The sequence below is a fragment of the Anolis carolinensis genome, chromosome 6, assembly GCF_035594765.1.
Source record: "Anolis carolinensis isolate JA03-04 chromosome 6, rAnoCar3.1.pri, whole genome shotgun sequence".
In the NCBI taxonomy this organism is placed as follows: Eukaryota; Metazoa; Chordata; class Lepidosauria; order Squamata; family Dactyloidae; genus Anolis; species Anolis carolinensis.
Genome location: NC_085846.1, coordinates 90070203 through 90091860, shown reverse-complemented (window position 1 = coordinate 90091860; position 21658 = coordinate 90070203). Strand labels below are relative to the sequence as shown.

The window sequence follows — 21658 nt, the reverse complement described above, 5'->3', positions numbered from 1 at the left end:
ACTCACCAGTATTGGCACCAGTATATGAGGCCAAATAATATTTTTGTTTTTAATTAAACTTTGTATAATTTAAAATATTAAATATAAGCACTGCGCTAACTGCATGCAATAACTATTTATTCAAACCCTATTTCTGTACCTTTGGTAAAACTTTATTGGAAAGCAGCTCATAAAATCTTCCATTTATTTGAGTATAATTTCAAATAACAGCCTTTAGTGATGTTTAAAACGTTAAACCAGAAATTGCCTTGTAAAATGTAACTGCTGCCTAATGCACAATAACATTTCATTTCAAGGTTTCTGTGACATTTTTTGGATAATATTTGAATAAAGAAAATGCATTATTAAAATAGTCCTGTATCTTATTAAAAATGTATTAATTGCTTCCAATTATTTAAAGACATTTTGACACCATATTAAGTTATCAAAAGTATTTACTTAAGATAAAAGGTATCACTTTTTTAAAGATAGGTAGATAAGATGGATGTGCTGTGTTTACTGAAGAAAGATTTTTGAAGGAAAATTTGCTGTACAATATACTGAGGACTATAATGAGTTAAACTGATTTTGTTGTCCAGTCTGAATCACATCCAAATGCCTAATGGTGATGTAAAAATTAGTTTAGATACAGATGGTGTAACTCATATATAAATAAATAAAAATAAAACTTTATTTATATACTGCCCTATCTCCCTAAGGGGACTCATGAAACTGCTAACAGAAAAGGAAAATCAACTAGACAACCAAACAAACGTAAGAACTCAGCCTGAAGCAGATTTAATATCAAAAAAATGTTTTACTGATGAGTCAAAACTTTTCCATAATTTAGGTTGAATGGCTAAATGTAAACAGAAACAAATTGTGGGATGAATTTGTATATTCTAACTGCAAAACAAGTTACAGTAATACAAATGCAGCAGATGGAAATGTAGTATTTAAAATTAATTCAATACTGCTTTTGCCTGCCATTTTTGAGATTTAATACATAAATGTAAGATCAAAATTATGGAGTTAAAGAGCAAGGTTGTTCTAGTTTATATGTATGCTAATTGCTAAATAATTCCATGTTTAAAAGAAATATTCAAGATTAGCAAAGATTTTCTCCTTTTTCAGATTTTTTTTTTTTTGCTACAAAGATTACTCTTTTTCCGGCTATTTGTGGGCAAATTGCTTCTTATTGTTTTTCCTGAAACTATTTTTCACGTCTATTGATGCCCTATTCTGTTTTTTTCCCTTTAATTAAGGAATTAATTAAGGAATAAGAATATTTCCAGAACTCTTAGAATGCCAAGGGTAAGCTCAGTGAAATTATTTTGTTTTAGACAAGCTACAGTCTTTAGCTATCCTTTCTAGACAGTATATCTGTAATTTTCATCAAGGTGTCCCAAGGGCATTTGGAGGTGTGCTGAAATGCATTGGACCTTGTCAGACCCTCCACACTTTTGATGGATCTCCACAGCACATCCCCCAAACACAACAGTAATTCGAGAATCATTCTAGCGGGATGATGCACTGTAACAACTCCTTTTGAGTAATTACAGTGCGCTAGGTCAATTAAAGTAAGGATGTTGCTGAAATACCAAAACTTTTATAGTGAACTTGGAGTAAGTTGGTGATGACATTGTGCCTCTCTGAGAGCATTTGTTTCAAAGTAATTCCCACTGAAAACTCATTGAGATTGCAATTCATCTTCTGTTTAGGTTTCTCAGTTTCCACAGATATGCAATCATGCTAGTGCTTCCTAAAAAGATTACCCAAGAAAAATAATCCTTGTATATGATTTTTTTTGTTTTTTTTCACAAATAGTCTGAGAGCCAAAACTACTCATAAAGAAATTTATAGAATAAAAACTGGAATGTTATTATGGCATCTTAATAGTTATCCGAAGGGTTGTGCTGTGTTTTCCTACTGTACCCAGTTATTTCACAAGCATAGCCTCCCTCTCATTTTTATCTTGTGGGTATGAAGTTAATTGATGGTTGTGCAATGGATGAGCTGAAGGTTATATTGTCCGTTACACAACTGGTTGCACATCTTTGTATCCTGCATACGATATGCTAAAAAGCATATTTAAAACTAGTAATAAAGCAGCTGCAACTTAAAAATACAACATAAATTTCAGAATTAGTAAACTATCTGGCATTTCCTAAATTATAACAGGGTTAATACCTCAGGCCTAACCATATGCAAAAGTGCTGTTTCACTGTAATCAGGGTTCAGAGGCTGATGCAATAGCAGATATATAAAAATTGTGGCCTCCCTGATGAGGGTTGATGAGGAATGGATGGTGGTTATTGAAGAGAGTTGTTTCAAAATTGCTGTTTGAGTGGAGAGAGAGAGAGAGAATCTGTAAAATTTGTATATCTTATATATGCTGTAGACATTGCTGCAAGAAGAGAAAAAACCTTCCTGCATATTTTTGGAAAGAACAATTGTGTCTGTTTATCGTTGTTCCTGCAGAAGTCCACTACATCTATCTGAGGGTATCTGGTTCTGTAACTGGAGTTATTGAAGTCCCTTCCACACTATTATTGTATAAAATCTCTGATAATAAATGCATAGGCTAATATTGTATCAACCCATTTAAAACCAGTGAATGAAGGAGTCTACCATGTGATGGAGTTCTACAATAATGCCCCCAAAACTTTAGGTGGGGGGCTCATCCATTATGCGTAATAGCCTGACTGGCCCCATGAAGTTGACAGCTGAATTCTGAGCCACTGGAAGCTGGCAAACCATCTTCAAAGATAGTTTTACATGGCTTAGTCATAAAAATCTAGTCTGAATGTAGCCATAGCATGAATGGTCATGACAACTGTTCTTGAGGTGGGGCCAAAGCTAGCCAAAATAGAGAAAAAGCACTCACGGTCACAAATAATTATTATAAAAGTATAATCTAAAGTATTATAGTAAAACATAAAGTGACACTTTAGATTCTTTATCTTCAGAATTTCCTTCCTTAAACATGCCTATCTGCATATACGGATATTGGGTTTATCCCAGTGGTTCTCAACCTGTGGCTCCCCAGATGTTTTGGCCTTCAACTTCCAGAAGTTCTAACAGCTGGTAATTTCTGAGAGTTTTAGGCCAAAACACCTGGGGATCCAAAGGTTGATAACCACTGGGTTATCATTTCATGCAATGATTGGCAAATGTTTGATATTTATTATTTTAGATATTTTAAGTTTGCAATTTCAACTGCAGTTTTGTTGTCATTAGCTCTGAACTCTTGTGAGAGGGAAAAGTACAAATTTTGCCCGGGCTGTGGTGCAGGCTGGTGAGCAGCCAGCCAGCTGCAACAAATCACTCTGACCAAGAGGTCATGAGTTCGAGGCCAGCTCAGAGCCTATGTTTGTCTTGTCTTTGTTCTATGTTAAAGGCATTGAATGTTTGCCTTATATGTGTAATGTGATCCGCCCTGAGTCCCCTTCGGGGTGAGAAGGGCAGAATATAAATACTGTAAATAAATAAATAAATAAATAAATAATATTATCAGTACATCTTTCATTTCTAAGAAATTTTACAGATTAGGTAAAGGGCAAGCTTTCAGCTTTGGAACAAGCTCAACTGAAGCATTTTAAAGACACAATTATAAATCACTTGTAACTCTTTGTGAATTTTAACTATGTTTTAAATTTATTTTAATTTGTTTTAATAAATATAATATAATATGGAATAATGACAATGTTAATTTTGTTTACTAACTACTGTTCCTGATTATTATTTCTCATTACTGAAAGGGTTTCATAATTTCAAATGTTGGTTTACTCATATAACTTTTGTCAGGGATGATGAGATATTTTGGAGACCTCTTGAAAAAAAGATATCTGAAATAAATTTCTTCAACAAAAAGGAAAAAAAAACACAACTCATGGAAGGCAAAGGGAACTCAATAATACCCCCCCCCCGCCTTTGCAGCAGCAAAAATCAGTGCTGATCCACCATAAGAAGTGCAGAAAACTTCATTGTTCCAATAGATAAAGCATTTATTTGAGACACTGATTGATTACTTTGTTTAGGTCAGAGTAGAGTATCTGTCACTCCGAAAAGCTCAGCTATTGCTGTTTTTTTAAAAAAAAAAAAACCAGTAAAGATAAGAAAACCAAGACTTCTCAAAACTTTACTGAAGTTTCCAAATAAATATTTGGAAGAGATTTCTTTGTGTCAATCTTTTTGACATTTTAAAAAGTCAGAGAATAATCTATGCAATTAGGTGTTCATTTTTCATTCTATAGTGCTCCCAACAAATTAAAAAGAACAATAGAATGTGATTTCTTTGTGAGATTTCTTTGTTTAAATCGTGTTGACATTTTAGAAAAGTCTGTGGAATTAGGTGCTCATTTTTCATTCTATAACGCTCAAGCAAATTAAAAACAGAATGCTGATGTACATTACCTGATAATGTAATATTATAGAGTAAGATCTAGTCTATAAGATCTGAGCATCTGTTCAGAGTAAGCCAAACACAATTCTCTAGGGCTAACTTAAAGGTAAACATACATACAATTGCAGCCTGAATTGTCTCTTGACATCTTTTATCAATGTCTGTCTCAAAGGAAATGAAGGAAATAAGTTTTTATAGAATATCTGTTAGAACAGAATATGTCTTCACAGATATATTAGTTGTGGTGCAAAAAATTTTGTGCAAAATTCAAACCTGATTTTATTTTTTAAATCTGCACAGATTATAGTGTTTTTATACAGAAAATATTTATTCTCAAAAAATGCTGTTTCCTGTGCAAAATACTGTTTTCTGAACAGAGCCATGAAGTCTTGAATTGTGAGTAGTCTTTGAAAACTGCATGATTTTCACAGAGACCAGGCTCAGGAAGTAGTCCTCATAATGGTTTTATTTGCCTGTTTAGTTGGGCAATGGGTAATTTATGCCCATGCATCAATGATAGGTGAACCTGGTGAATTTCTAACGAAGTGTGAATAATCTCACATAACTTGCTCCTAGATAAATTAATATTTGGTCAGTTTTGTAGTGATTGGGTAGGTCAAATATTGGAAACATACTTTAGCTATGGATGGTTTTCATGCATTCTAGGGGCCACAAACCATACTTTCCCATTTCCAGTGTAGATAGTTAAAAAATTACACTGAATGCTGAAGCACTCTATGCTTGTTGTCAGCCCTTATTTCACTTTGAAATCCCTCCAGGATATGAAATACAAAATGACAATGATGCCAAATTGAATAATACATGGGCCTTTCAAGGTGGTCTCTGTTATTATGATGCCGAGACACAGTTCTTAATATGTAATCTTTCTTGTAAATCCTACTGATCTATGAACACTATGAACTGTTGGGGTTTTGTTATTACTCATTTTGTAGAAATCAAATTACTCAATCTGTGTTATCAGTTAACAAACATATTTTGGAAATGTCACTATAGCCAAAAGAATTTGTAGGACAAAAAGAACTGTTATTCGGTTTCATTTTGATATAGAAAAACATATAGAATAAATTGTGGTTTTTGTGTGTGAAACATCACACATATTTTAGCTATGGAGTAGAGGCACTACAGAATCCTCCTAAAGATTTGTGAGTATCAGGGCATTGACAAAGGTGTCCCAATGGGCATTTACAGTTCTTCCCTGTGGTTCTGATGTGCATCAGGAGTGGTGTGCAAACGTTTATTTTACTGACTCTTGTACATAGTAACATGGTAGAACATGAACGTGTGAAACAGTTTCCAGCAAATATAAGTCTACTTACAAAGACCCAAGTCCCATACTGAATTCCAGGCAGTGAGACTAGAACTGGAATATATTTTGAAATGTATGGGGTACTGGTAGAGTGCTATCTGTATGTATGTGCCTTCAAGTCACCTGTTGCCTTATGGTGGCACTGTGAATTTCACAGGATTTTCTTAAGCAAAGAATACTCAGAGCTGGTTTTTCAGTTCCTTCCCCTGAAATGTCACCTACAGCACCTGATGTTAACTGGCAGGTGTACATTTATAATAAAAGGCCTGACCCTGCTTAGATTCTGAGATCAGATAGGGTCTTGTGCCTTTAGGGTATTTAGGTTATCTGGAAAAACAGAAATAGCACATATTGCTCAACACATTTTCACACTTGGAATATAATTCAAAGTAAATATAGTGATGTTCTGGATTCAGATTTTAAGCAAAACCACCAGATTTGCACAAACATCCAGACTATTAACATGGACACAAAACAAATCAGTTTCATATTTCAGGCAGCATTCTCATCTTCATGTCTGAAATGTAGACTACTGCATATACCAGTCATTGTTCCTCTTTGCAAGGAAGCACTTCAAATCTTGCTAAGTCTATTGTATTAAAATGAGAAGAAAAAGTTAAAGCAAACCAGATGGCAATGATGTTGGCTGGAATGTATCAAGAATGTGTGTATTAATATTGTTAACTCTTTTGTACTCATCATCATATTTTAATGCTGCAATAAAAGAAATGCAAGTCCAAACATGAAGGACATTAGCTGTATGTTGACACTGAGGAAAGAGCACCACCTACTGAATCATATCTAATCTATATTTGTGACACTTGTTGCTGTTCATAAATTTGGAGCTTCTGAGCAAGACAAAATTTTGGCAGCATCAAGTCACAAAGGAAATAGTGCAACTATGTGCAAGACTAAAGTTATCTTTGGATTACTAGAATAGGTTGATTCTTACTCCCTCACTCAACTGTGTCTAATGCACTACAAGGCAAATACATCTTAACACAATTCAAACATGAGAAATATGACAGCAATACTTCTGCCTTACTTGTATAACATATGCCTATGCGGCATACTTTACCACATCAGTTTCTGAAAGCATTAATCTCCAACAGAATCGCATGTAAAAGGTTTATGACAAAGAAGAGAGCAGCAGCTCATGTCAGACAAAAAGAGGGGAGGAGGCAATGTAACAATTGTAGATCTGGTCCAAGAGGAGGTACAGATGGTGGAATGGGAGCGCAAAGAAAGCCTTGGGTGCTAAATTAATGGAGGAGGCAGCTGCTCATAACAGTGTCAGGGAATTGAATTGCCAATGGGGAGGAAAGTGATTATTGGATTTTATCTAATTTGGAAGCCTGCGAAGGTACCAATTGTTTAACACAGTCAATTCACTTGATAGCTCAGAAAATTAGTGCAACTTCATATGTGTTATGGGAAGTAGACTTTTGTTGTTTCTTTTTTCTAATAATAGTATAAAGGGTCTTGATGACATACAAAACTTAGATTATACAAGAAACCTTTATTATAATTGTCATCTTGGACACTGAAGGGCAGGTGTAGTGCAGCCAAATAGTGGACACAGATTATGGATTCAGAAACAAATCCTGAAAACTCTCACAGCTCCCAAACAACCTGTTGAACTTCCACTCACTTCAACTTCAGGTACAGTCATTTAAAAAATTGGTAACTCCAGGAGATGTAAGGTGGAATCTTGAATGGACATTATGTCTTCGTAAGTAGACTTGCACATGCAGAAATGAGAATGGGGTAGTTTCATCATGTCTGCATCCAGTATAGGTTTGCTGCTAGGTTACTATGTAACACAACTAGTAAAGTAACCGGTATACAATGGGACCAATGTAAATTGGGACAGATGCACGCCTAACAAGTTTTGAGGCCAAAATTGTGGATTTTGATATAACCCATGGGTACGTCGAGGGTCATAACGTGGAGAAGGGAAAGTGCCTGGCCTTCCATTGCTCTTCCTTGAGAAAGAGATGGTTCCTTTTTGATAAAATATAGGGTGATGTATTAATGCAGCATTTTTAAGGAGATTCACCAAAGCATTACACTATCACTGCCATTTGGTTTTTATTAGTCCGTTCTTAATAACTATCAGCCAATCTCTAACCTCCCCTTTTTGGGCAATGTTCTAGAGCAGGTGGTGGCTTCTCAGCTCCAAGGGTTCTTGAAAGAAACCGATTATCTAGATCCACTGCAGTCTGGCTTCAGGCCTGGTCATGATATGGTTGCCTTGGTGGATGACATCCACAGAGAATTATACATGGGGAGTGTGTCCTTGTTGGTTCTCTTGGACATCTCAGCGACTTTTGATTCCATCAACCATGGTAACCGTCTGGGTCGGCTCTTCAGAATGGATCTTGGGGGCACTGCTCTGCAGTGGCTCCACTCCTTCCCCAGTTGGTGAAGCTGGGGGACACCTGCTCGGATCCTGGCCTTTGACCTGTGCTTTTCAACATCTACATGAAACTGCTGGGCGAGGTCATCTGGAGGTTTTGAGTGCAGATGACACTCAACTCTATTACACTTTCCCAGCTAATTCCAAGGAAGACTCCCAGATCCTGGGCTAGTGCCTGGCCACTGTGATGGACTGGATGAGGGCTAACAAGCTGACGCTTAATCCAGACAAGACAGAGGTTATCCTGGTCAGTCATGGGGCCGATCGGGGTATAGGGTGGCTACCTGTGCTCAATGGGGTTACACTCCCCCTGAGGACACAGGTCCACAGTCTGGGGGTCCTCCTGGACTCTTAATTGATGCTTGAAGCCCAGGTGTCAGCAGTGGCCAGGAGGGCCTTTGCACAGTTAAAACTTGTGCACCAGCTGCGACAGTACCTTGAGAAGTCTGACTTGGCCACGGTGGTCCATGCCTTGGTTACATTTATTTATTATTTATTTATTTACTACATTTATATGCCGCTCTTCTCACCCAAAGGGGACTCATCTAGATTGGACTACTGCAATGTGCTCTATGTTGGACTGCCTTTGAAGATGGATCGGAAACTGCAATTGGTACAAAGGTCAGCAGCCAAGTTGCTAATAGGAGCTAAGCAGCTCCACTGGCTGCCAATAATTTTCTGGTCCCAATTGAATGTGCAGGTTATGACCTACAGAGCTCTTAATGGTTCGGGTCCTGCTTATCTTTGTGACCATGTCTCCCTACAAACTGGCACAGCCTCTCAGATCTGTGGGGGAAGCCCTTCTCTCGCTCCTGCCTCCATCACAAAAATGGTTGGTGGGCATGAGGGAGAGGGCCTTCTCAGTTGTGCCCCCCTTCTCTGGAACACTCTCCCCAGAGAGATCAGATTAGCCCCACCCTGTCCATATTCATTAAAGACTTGAAGACATTGATGTTTCAATGTGATTTTGAACAACAGGTATGCTTGTAATTTTTCATTGCCCAGTCTGAATTGTTTACTGTCCTGACCTCCAGCACTTTATTCCATCCCTGTTCCTATTATCTTGCATTTTCCACAAGCCCTGCCCTTTCCCTTGCAATTTTATTTGTCCCACTACTTGGTTCTTCAGATGCTTATTGGGGTATTTTGATGTAATTTGATGTAATTCAGATGCTTATTGATGTATTTTGATACTTTTATGCTGTGGTTAATTGTTTTTATAACATTGTTATTATGTGTTTTTATTTTTTGTTTTTATTTTATATTTTGTATACTTGGTCCCCATGCTAAGTCCCTTCAAGGACATGGAGGCCGGTTATAAAAATAAATCATCATCATCATCATCATCATCATCATCATCATCATCATCATCATTTTCCCAAGAATTCAGAAGCAGCACCACAGCAGAGAGAATAGAGGTTGTTAGTACATCTCTTAGATTCTTCCTGAATGGATTAATCTCTTGCTTTTCAACACTCTACTCAGAGAACAGGGTGGTTTCTTTTTTTGACAAAAATTAAAGTCGGCCCAGGATTTTGGGGTTGGTTTTTTGACTAAAATTTCTAGATGTATACATGAGTATATATGTCAGTTCTGTATTTTTTAGGCCAATGCATAATGGTAAATAAGTACCAGTTTATAATATTTAATGTACTAAATAGTAAATACTGCTCCAAAAGATACATGCATAATTCTGAAAACGAGTTGCTGCTGGAACAATGTGACAGTAAAATATTACCTTGCATTTGGGATAGAATCTATACTGAGATGAGTCTTCTGTGCTTTGAAATATTTTTTTCCTCTCTCTCAAAAAGCCTTGAAGGGAACTGTGAAAAATTGACTTCTGCTGTGAAGCTGTAATTCTAATGGTCACCAGCCTCAGCTTTCTAACCTGTGAAATTTCAAAGAACACTTTAATATGTTTGCATTTTCCACAGCATGAAAGTACATTTTCCTATTTATAAACTGAAGTATTTCTACCGATGTTAAAAGGAATCTGCCAGTGCACCAATGCTTATTTCTGAGCCGATTCCTTAGAGAATGAGCCTCTGTGGTGAAGCCTTGTAAGGCAGGGGACACAGACTTATTCCCACACAGCATGACTCATTACAAGACTCTGCAGAGTGCAGCTAGTCATATGCTAAACAAAAGCATGTCATGCTGCCAATTCTGACCATGCCACAATTTCTTCTTAAGAAACAATCCTACATACATTTTTCTAGAAAAAATAAAAGCCTACAGTGTACATTAGAGAGCCATGGGTAGAGTGAGGCAAAACATCTTAGGCAGAGAATCGTGGGAAGAAGAAGCAAGAACTTGAAAATGTTTCTTGTTTGGACTACCACTCACAGAATCCTCCATCTGATGTACCTATTAGGCTTGCTCAAATAATTCGATTTTCCCGTTACCCGTTATTAATTCGTTATTTTCGTTTGTTTTGAAGCAATATAGAACCTTGGTTGTCCACACGTCTGGATATCGCGGTTTCGAATGGCGAGAGGCCGTTTTTTCTTATTTCTTCGTTTTTTTCGTTAAGAAAAAAAAGCTTTTGCAAATCACCCAAACTCCTTTCCTTTTGCCCCTCAGCCAATGGGAGGCTCAGCCAATGGGAGGGGGCGAGGGGGAAGGAGACCGAGGAGGAGGAGGAAGACGGAGGGGGGAAATGGCTGCCGCCGCCGCCTCGCCTCAGCTCAGGCCTGGAGAGACCGAGAGGGGCCCGGCGGTGAGGAGGAAGAGGCCCGGGATGCGAGGGGGTGTGGGCCAGGCCCGTCCTCGGCTGCTCCCAGGGGCCCAGATTCGCACCCTCCCTCCCCCCAGTACAGGTCTCCAGTCCATACCACGCTACATGAACTTGAATGGATACTGTGGTTGTGTTGTCGAAAGCTTTCATGGCCGGGATCACACTGTTGTGGTATGTATTCCAGGCTCTATGGCCATGTGCCAGAAGCATTCTCTCCTGACGTTTCACCCACATCTGTGGCAGACATAGAGGTTTTGACGTCTGTGCGAAGCTAGGCAAGTGGGGTTTATATATCTGTGGAAGGTCCAGGGTGGGAGAAAGAACTCTTGTCTGTGGGAGGCAAGTGTGAATGTTGCAATTGGTCACCTTGATTAGCATTGAATAGCCTTGCAGCTTCAAAGCCTGGCTGCTTCCTACCTGGGGGAATCCTTTGTTGGGAGGTATTAGCTGGCCCTGATTGTTTCCTGTCTGGAATTCCCATTTTCTGGGTGTTTCTGGGAAGGTAATGGCACTCCATGTAGTCATGCCGGCCACATGACCTTGGAGGTGTCTATGGACAACACTGGCTCTTGGGCTTAGAAATGGAGATGAGCACCAACCCCCAGAGTCAGACATGACTGAACTTAACGTCAAGGGATACCTTTACCTTTACCTACACACACACACACACACACACACACACACACACACACACACACAAGCAGGGACTATATATATATATATATATATATATATATATATATATATATATATATATATACACACACACACACACAATATATATATCACACACAAACCAATTTAACAAAGTTTCAGCCACAAAAACAAAGTTTCTGAAGTAGAACAATGACTTTCACAGTAAAGACAACCCAATTTAACAGGAAATAAGACTTTCAAACCAGGAACAGATTTCTGCAATTATTAAAAAATGGTTTATTATAAAAGCTATGAAAATTTGCCAAAAATCAGAGGATAAGGGAAACATTCCACATTTTGGTGAGCTATCAGTGTTAAATGTGTTCTACCACTGTACCAAGTTTGAAGAAGATCACTCAAAAAATGAGGGCGGGAGAGCCCCCTAAGTCCCCCCCCCCTTCGGGCTGTTTTTGGGCCACCGCACATGCGCGTCCGCCATTAACAAATTAATTTAGAAAATAACGAATTTTCGTTAATTTCGAAAAATTTTGGGGGCCAAATTCGTTATTAGCAACAAAAACGAAAAACTGCCCCCTCTAGTTTTGAAACGAGTTTAGAATCAAATTTTTCATGGATCGATCAAGCCTAGTACCTATGTTCTAGAATTGTAACTCTAACAACGAAGTGTTTGTTTGCAGAGTCTCTGGAATGAATGGCACAATTTAAATGTCATAGTGCTGGGAGAGTGGGTCCTGTCCCTCCAAACTGCCCTGCTGCAATGCCAAGTGTAGTGAAATATACAATGTGTAATTACTGGAATGTGGAATTTTGTACTCCAAACAGCAGAATATTTTGGGCTGGTCCTGACTTCTTCATAGTATTTGTAAGTTCAGATTATCAAGGAAAAGATAATCAGCACAAAATAAAGTAGCAAAAACCATGTTAGTCTAATAGATTTGTGTCTTTCTTGAATCTAGTATAGAATCAGCATGCTTAGAAGCCCATAAATCCTGATTCCCTACCCACTCTTATCTTCCACACTTAAGAATACTCACTCACAAATTAGGTTTCCTCCATCTTACTGAAAAACAAGTGCACCAAAGTGGAAGGTAGTAGGAAAAGTGGAAGACCACATTATCAGGGGAGAGACTCAATCAAGGAAGCAAGAGTCCTATGTTTACAAGACCCAAGAAATACCTCTTGGAGGTCTTTCATTCATGGGGTCACTGTAAGTCAAAGTTGACTTGATGGTAAATTACAATAGCAAAAGATTACATCCATGTTTTTTGACAGAGTTACAAGCTTGGTAGATTAAGGGGATGCTGTAAATAGCCCAAGCCAAGCCACAATGGTGAAGCCTATGGCAAGGGGAGGCCTTTGAAGTCCTACACGAAGGAGGCCAGTTTGAGCTTTGAGGAGACTGGCTAACTTAAGTCTCCTCCCCTCTGCATGAGATAAGGGGCAGAGGAATCTATATATAGACTCAGCCCCTCACAACATCCTCCTCTTTCAACTTGGAAGACCCATTCTTCCCCCCTCAGTATAATGTGAGTTTAGAACTGGTTGTGTAGTGCATAGAAAAACCCCTCCATTTAATCTGGGTTTTTTTTCCACCTGTACACTATTTCTGTTGAAGGTGGAAATTGGATCTAGGTAGAGTCACTTAAATACATTGTCATTGGCATGCTAAAAATTAAAATTAGATTTGGTAGGCCCCATGGCATCCCCTTTGTGGTTGAAGGGTGGGCTTCCGGAATAGTCTTTCTAGGGTCTCTATCTTGGCAGACTTGGAAAGGGTTCACTCTTGAGGCTAGAATGAGGGTTCATCACTCTTTTAAAACTCCAGAATGGCCTTCCTGTTAAGACTGGCATGGATGAGCAACCAAAATAGTTCGGGTTGCGGTGAGTTTTTCCAGCTGTATGGCCATGTTCCATATCTTCCCTGACATTTCGCTCACATCTATTGCAGGCATTCTCAGAGGTTGTAAGGTCTCTTGGAAACTAGGCAAGTGGGGTTTATATATCTGTAGAAAGTCGAGGTTGGGAGAAAGAACTCTTGTCTGTTTGAGGCAAGGATGAATGTTTTAAATTGTCAGCATGCTTAGCATTTAAGTCTTGCAGCTTCAAAGCCTGGCTGCTTCTTGCCTGAGAGAATCCATTCTTGGGGGTGTTAGCTGGCACTGATTGTTTCATGTATTGAATCCCCCCCCCCCATTTTCTGAATGTTGTTCTTTATTTACTGTCCTGATTTTAGAGTTTTTTTTAATACTGGTAGCCAGATTTTGTTCATTTTCATGGTTTCTTCCTTTCTGTTGAAATTGTTCACATGCTTATGGATTTCAATGGCTTCTCTGTTTAGTCTGATGTCGTGGTTCTTAGAGTGGTCCAGCATTTCTGTGTTCTCAAATAATATGCTTTGTCCAGGTTGGTTCATCAAATGCTCTGCTATGGCTGACTTCTCTGGTTGAATTAGTTTGCAGTGCCTTTCATGTTCCTTGATTTGTGTTTGGGCACTGCATTTGGTGGTCCCTATGTAGACTTGTCCACAGCTCCATGATATATGATAGACTTCCTCTTTTCCATTTCTTGTGCATGTCTCTTTTAAATCTTAGCTCAGTTAAAAGTTCTTTGGACATCCATTCTGCTTGTTTTACACTTCTATTTTTTCCCCTTGCTGACACTGTTTGCAATTATGTCTACAGTATCTCATTTTTAAGAAACTCCCATTCATCATTAACTTCCTTCTCCTTTAGTATTTCTGTTCATGAAATCACACTCAGACTTCACTTAATTTCACTCTTCCTTTGTATCACAAACTCTAGGAGCACATGGTCACTCCCACCTAAGGATCCCACCACTTTCACTCCATTGACCAAATCTTCATTGTTGGTTAGCATCAGATCCAGAATAGCAGATCCCCTTGTTACCTCTTCTACCTTCTCGACAATAAAATTGTCAGAGTAGTTGAAGTCCCCCATTATTACTACGTCTCTTCTTTCTGCATGTTTGGTCATCTGGTCAAGGAAGGCTTCATCCAATTCTTCCATCTGGCTTGAAGGTCTGTAGTAGACCCCCATAACTACATCTTTTTTGGTCCTTGTTCCTTAATTCTCACCCAGATACTTTCAACCTGGTTTCCAGGGTTGAAGTTTTGCATCTCCTCACGGGTGTAAATATTTTTGACATATAACGTTACTCCACCCCCTCTCCTGTTTGGTTTATTTCTGAAATAGGTTGTACCCCTCATTGCTACATTCCAATCATAGGACTTGTTCTACCAGGTTTCAGTTATGTCTATTACATTGCAACTGTTTTGCTGTGCTAGGAGTTTCAGTTCAGCTTATTTATTTCCCATGTTCCGGGCATTAGTGTAAAGACATCTAAGCCAATGGGAAATTTCCACTAAATGATTATTTAAGATTACTGCCTTCTTTCTGCTTGATACTTGTTGTGTTTGTCCAATCCTTTCTTCAGCCTTTTGTCTGTTCACTCTGGGCCTTGATAAACTACTGTTCCCAAGGATAATGTCACCTTCCCTCACACCACCTAGTTTAAAATCTGCCTGAGCAGGATTGTCAGTCTCTGTGCAATAGCATATCTCAATTTCAGTAAGGTTTTTGACAAGGTTCCCGATGACATTGTCCCAAAGTAGCTAGACAATGCTACTGCTTGGTGCACTGGGATTTGGTTAACTGGTCAAATCCAAAGGGTGCTTACCAATGGCTCCTCCTCATCTTGGAGAGAAGAGACCAGTAGGGTGCCACAGTGGTCTGTCCTGGGCCTAGTGCTGTTCAACATCTTTATTAATCACTTGGATGATAGATAGAAGGCATGCTTATCTAGTCTGCAGATGACACCAAATTGAGAAGGGGAAGCTTATAAACCCAGAGAAGAAAAAATGACTTTAACAGAGCTGGGCCAAAACTAACAAAATGAATTTCAACTGCAAGAAATGTACAGTATTATACTTTGACAATAACTTTTTGTTAAAAAAAAAAGGTGACTCAGTCTCCATGTACTTATATATACTTTCTAATGTGCTAAAACATTTCCCATCTCTGGCATGTGTTTTCCGCATACAAATAAGGTGTTTCAGATGAAATCCTATATTCCATTGAGCAAATCCAGTTGAATTAAGTGATACTTATTTCTGAGCAAAGATGTATTTGCAATGCCAGACAAAGAAGGCTATGCAGAAGTATATCAACCAATATCATGGTCTTTTTCATTGTGGCCTTTATTGTAGTTTAATTATTGTTGAATGTTGTATTTTAATCATAGTTTTAGTGCTCTGAAATAATCATAAACATATTATTTATGTATTTACTTTATTTATATTCTACTTTTCTTCCTGTGTGGGCTCGGCGGCTAACAACCACACACTTTGATCACAAGTTTCACCAGGGAGATAGGGCGGAATATAAATAAAGTTTTATTATTATTATAGGTTAAAAACAAAAATTAAAACAGATTGTGTGGATTATGTTAAAATACAGTTAAAAGGTAATGAATACCATTAAAATTGTATTTAAAATTCACAATACCCCCCCCCCCAATCCTGGAATCCAGCTGGCACAGGAAAGTCTTTACCAACTTGTGGAAGGCAAGCAGGGATGTGGCCATTCTGGTCTCTCTTTGGAAGGAGTTCCACAGCTTAGGAGCAGCCACCAATAAGGCCCTTTCCTATTTTCTCATCAAATGCACTTGACAATAGTACATGTCTTTTATAATGAATAAAAGCCAAAAAATGAATTTGATATGGGAAGTAGATGCAACCTTCATAACTTGATAGCTACCATGCTTTAGTGGATTCAGTGTGTGCACGTGTATGCATGCATGCATACATACACATGTCTATGTGTGCACATTGCATGTTTGTATCTCCAGTGTTACTTCTGACTAACTTGTCATGTAAACTAAACTAAAATATTGAATTAATCTTTAAAATGAGATCTTCAAAACACACTGATGGAACTGGGTGATTTTTCCAGGCCAGCCAGTGGCCTTTGGCAAAGCCAGTAGCATGGTAAATGTCTGCCAAGAAAGAAACAGGATGAAAGAAACATTGCTGATTTCCCTTATTTAGTGGTAATTTCTTTTCCCCCCAGATCATGATTAATAGATTGCTCACTTTGTTAGAAGTAGGCCTCCATGAATCTTACCTCACCAAATTCAGATGTTTGGTAACACAGTATACATCTACAAGTGAATTGATATAAGCCAAAGTTATCAAACAGATTTCTTTGCTTTGTAGGTGCTTAGCGTAAATAAATGGGAGAAAAACTGCAACACTAAATACACATATTGAGATGAATTCTTTAAACTCTATAAAAAGGAAAGGCCAAGTATAGATACTACATTTGAAAAAATTACATTTCATCAGGCCAATATTCATTTTTATAAATTAGAAATATTAATTCAGAGCTACAACATTAATCCAAGGTATTTGTGGAGGATTATGTATCCTACATGATTTTTCACCCAGTTCACTATCTCATCTGGAGAAATCTGCTTTCTATAAGTCATTGTATATCCACCTCGATTTAAATTATAAGGTAAACGTGATGATTTTTTAACTTTGGACCACAGAACTTCCAAATGGTGCTTGTCAATGCAGCAAATCAAAACTGAAAATATGGAATATAGGGGAGGAGCATATGGAACTCACAAGACTTAAATGCACTGAATCCCTTTAACTGTGAAATTATTTATTTGGTAGGGTGATTGGTTGATTTCTTTCTTACCTTTCACCATAAATTATTTCAAGGTGAGAAATTATCAAGGCAACTATGAGGAAAAAAGGCTTGGCAATTATAAAAGTACAATATCAAAGCAATAACACAAAAATAAAGCATCAGCTGGCAGATAAAACTCCAGCTCCTTTTAAATTCCATTGAAATAATGAAAACCTTATCTTGTACCTGTGAAAGGACAGATTCCAGATGGTTTGTAAAAATCAAAGCTACAGCAATCAGATTTCTTTAAGAAAACAACAGAGGGAAGATAATACAGTGATAATTGAAATAATGCTTAATTTTTCAGCCTCCAAAACCAGCATTGTTGCCCATCCAATAGTTAAGCTATTGCTAGATCATCATTTTTATTATATTTATGCCAGATCATTGTCAACTCATTATAACAATGAATAAAACATTATCCTTAATTCTTTCCCTGAATTTGCCTTGGAGCTGACAGAAAACAAATAGGAATTCAGTATAGTGTAGGTAGGAGATGGTGAGTCGCCACTTGAAACCTCTTCATCTGATGTGCCCTTGAGAGTCATAAAACCAAGAGAAGAGCCTCCCCAAAGATCTCAAAGCCGGGATAGGTTTAGGTAGGAGAAATGTTTGGTTAGATTGGTGCCACTCAGTATAGAGCTTTATAGGTCATTACTAGGACTATTGACATATCAGTAGTGTCTTGTTTCCAAGCAGACAGCTCCCCATACCAGGGTTTAACAGTCCATAGTTACCAATAAGGCCAACTACAGCCAGGGCAATTAAAGCCCCAAAACCATTCAGCAAGGGCTAATACAAATGGTGTATCCACACTTCGATTTACAACAGTTTCATCCCATTTAAATTGCCAAGGCTGCCCTGCTTCCAACCTATGGCATCTTGGGTTGCATAGTTTGGTAAGATACTTAGAATTCTCTAGTCTAGTTCTCCTAAATTACAACATTAGAACTTCCAACTTTCTCTAAATCCCAGGATTTCATATGATGGAGGCATCACATTTAAAGTTGGGTTGCTGTGCATTTTCCAGACTGTATGGCCATGTTCCAGAACTATTCCTCCTGATGATTCACCCACATCTATGGCAGGCATCCTCAGAGGTTGTGAGGTACCTCATACCTCACAACCTCTGAGATGTCTGCTATAGATGTGGGCAAGATGGCAGGAGTGAATGCTTCTGGAACATGGCCATACAGCCCGGAAAATGCACAACAACCCAGTGATTCCGGCCATGAAAGCCTTCAAAAACACATTTAAAGTTGTATTAAAGTGATGTAACTGTGTAGTATGGTTATACCTCAATAGATTCCAACTACAGATTCAGGTAAAACAGGTGAGAAGTATTCAAATTGTTGTTGTTGTTGTTGTTGTTGTTGTTGTTATCCTGCTTTTTCTCTCTCTAAAAAAGAAACTCAAACCAAATTAACAGTTGAATCAGTCCAGTTCATAATAGCATAAAAGAAGCAAAGTCAAAATAGAGTCAAAGGTTCTCCATCACCAAATCAGGCGCAAAGTCACAGAAAACGTCAGATCAAGAGACAGAGCCAAAGATATCCCCAGTCTGAGAGTTCTAGCATCCTCCCATGAGGCAAACTCCAGAACTCCAGCAGTACAGCTATTTAGTGAGAAGGGACCCCAGGTTGCCTTAAACTGGTCTCATTTCAACATCTTAATCTGTCAGGATCTGAGAATTTTAAATATTCAACTCTGCAAGTGAAAATCCTAGGATTTTATAGGATGCAAATATGGCAGGCAAAAGTGAAATCTATGTAATATGAAAGGGACCAGGAATGGACATTTATACGAAAGGACTGCGAGTTCTCTCAACTCTAGAACAGCATATATAGGTATTGCACATACACAAAGGTTTCCTGTTCTTAAACTCTAGGTATATGACTTTTGGACCTTAGCTTTTTGGAAGGAACAGAACAGCAAGCAAGACAGATAGGCCTGAGGTCTACCTGCTCCTGCTGTAAAGTATGTGGGAAAATCTATAAGTGCTGAACAGGAAAAATAGAATAAACCAATGCCATTATAAAAGCAGACTTTTGTCTCCCTAAGGGACATGGCTTTTGAGATTCCATTACAAAATTTATTTGCTAGGCTCAAAACATTTTATCAAAGTTTTTCTTTCTCTGTTTTGTTTTTAGGAAGTGGGCTTTTAATAGCCAGCTTTAGTGACTGTATTTGGTGACAGCAGAAATCTCAGGAACACATTGCATCAGTGCTGTAGCTCATGAAGAAACGGACGCAGTGTAGTGTATCATGACAGACTGAAATGGAATTCTAGCCATGTGAAGGTAAATTTTCCAGCTGTGCTAGCACAGATTGGAATAACTCACTCATGACTGCTACTGAAGAAAGTGTCAGTCTATATCTCAAACTGGAGGTATCAACCACTTTGCAGTGTTTTGGCTGAAGCGGGGGGGGGGGGGGGGATTCCAAAACAGCAAGGTGAGAGAAGAGCCATCTTAACAGCATTATTGGCCCCTGTGCAAAACAGTGCATGGATCCCTGCCTATATTAACCACTCACAGGAATAAAAGGGGAGGAGAATGAAGAGGAGGGAACCCCCTTAATGCTCAATTGAAGGGGAGGCAACACTTCCTTTTTTCTTTGCCAGCAATGCCAAATGCACCTTGCTTTACACATGCACCCTCTGCCCCCTTTTCATTTTTTTCATGGATCCCACACATCTAGGGAGGAGGAGGAGGAAAAAGATCTGAAACAGTAACAAAAATGAAGTGCATGCCTTTATTACAAGCAATAAAAATGGCAAAATTTATCTCACAAATGAGTCGTATGTTTTTCTCTATCTACTGAGCTAGTGAAGATATGAATGTTGAGGCAGGTGATCAAAAATTAGTGTTAAATTCTGGCCTGTGTATAGATTAGCATGAGGCAACTGCCCAACATGCCCATGATTAAGACGGCACTGGGTAAGAGGACTTCCTCTTTCTAAGGAAACCTGCAGTTTGTATGCATTTTTAAAAACAATTTTAGCCTCTTTTCAATCTTCTTTTTAGCCAGATTTCCTTTTACCTCAGTCTGTGCACAGTTAGGCATTCCAGCATTCCGTCTATCTCATTTGCTTGTTCAAGAATGCAATCCATCACACTAATGTTTGTGGTTTTGTCACTTTTACAAAGATGCCAGTTCTTGGTGCTTCTGAACCTCCAGAATAGAGAGGGGAAAATGCAGATCAATGTTAAAGTATTGGGATTTTGCTGATGTTAATAATAACAACAACAACAACAACAACAACAACAATAGATCCCAAATGTAGACTCTGCAAGGAAGCAGATGAAACAATAGATCACATCCTCAGCTGCTGCAAGAAGATTGTACAGACAGACTACAAGCAGAGACATAACACCGTTGCTCAGATGATTCATTGGAACTTGTGCCACAAATACCATCTGCCTGTGACAAAGAACTGGTGGGATCACAAGCCTGAAAAGGTTACAGAGAATGAACATGTCAAGCTACTCTGGGACTTCCGAATTCAGACAGACAGAGTTTTGGAGCACAATACTCCTGACTTCACAATTGTGTTAAAAAACAAAGTATGAATTGTCAATGTAGCAATCCCAGGTTACAGCATGATTGGGGAGAAACAACTAGAAAAGCTAACACGATATGAGGATTTAAAGATCGAATTGCAAAGACTCTGGCACAAGCCAGTCAAGGTGGTCCCAGTGGTGATCGGCACACTGGGTGAAGTGCCTAAAGACCTTGGCCTGCACTTAAACACAATCGGCGCTGACAAAATTACCATTTGCCAGTTGCAGAAGGCCACCTTACTGGGATCTGCACGCATTATTCACCGATATATCACACAGTCCTAGACACTTGGGAAGTGTCCGACATGTGATCCAATACAACAGCCAACAGAGTGTCTGCTGTGGACTCATCTTGTTGTGTTTCAAATAATAATAATAATAATAATAATAATAATAATAATACACTTTATTTTTGTATCCCACGTCCATCTCCCCAAGGGGACTCAGAGTGGCTTACATGGGGATGAGCCCAATCAACATCATAACATCATAAAACAATCAGTTTAAAACACATACATCATTACATAAAACAGAATAATCAAACAGCAATTTAAAATAACATAAAATTATAGAAGCATAAAAACAATCTTAAACAATAGTCAGTGAGCCTATGAAAGGTCCAATCCTAGGCATGAATGGGCAGACTGTCGCAACTCATTATAGATTAGGACTGATGAATGAAGTGCATGAGTGAGAATAAAGTGTGTGGGGTGGGCAACACAGGGTGGGGAAATGACCTTGGGGTGGAGAACAACAGTAAAGTGCCAGAACAGATTTCGAATCCTAATAGGAGCCAGGTTATAAGGGACTTGTCTAATCAAATGCACAGTGGAACATCCATGTTTTTAGTTCTT

The 21658-nt window shown here is 38.5% G+C and overlaps 1 long non-coding RNA gene across 2 annotated transcripts in view; it reads right to left on the bottom strand.

The window, feature by feature from the left end:
* The window catches only part of LOC134300025 (uncharacterized), a 63827-nt gene that overhangs the window by 18671 nt on the left and 23498 nt on the right, over nt 1-21658 (bottom strand). For both annotated transcript variants that reach the window (XR_010007286.1, XR_010007285.1), the window contains exon 3: nt 9869-10021. This is a non-coding gene — a long non-coding RNA (uncharacterized LOC134300025). The remainder of the gene's footprint in view (nt 1-9868; nt 10022-21658) is intronic.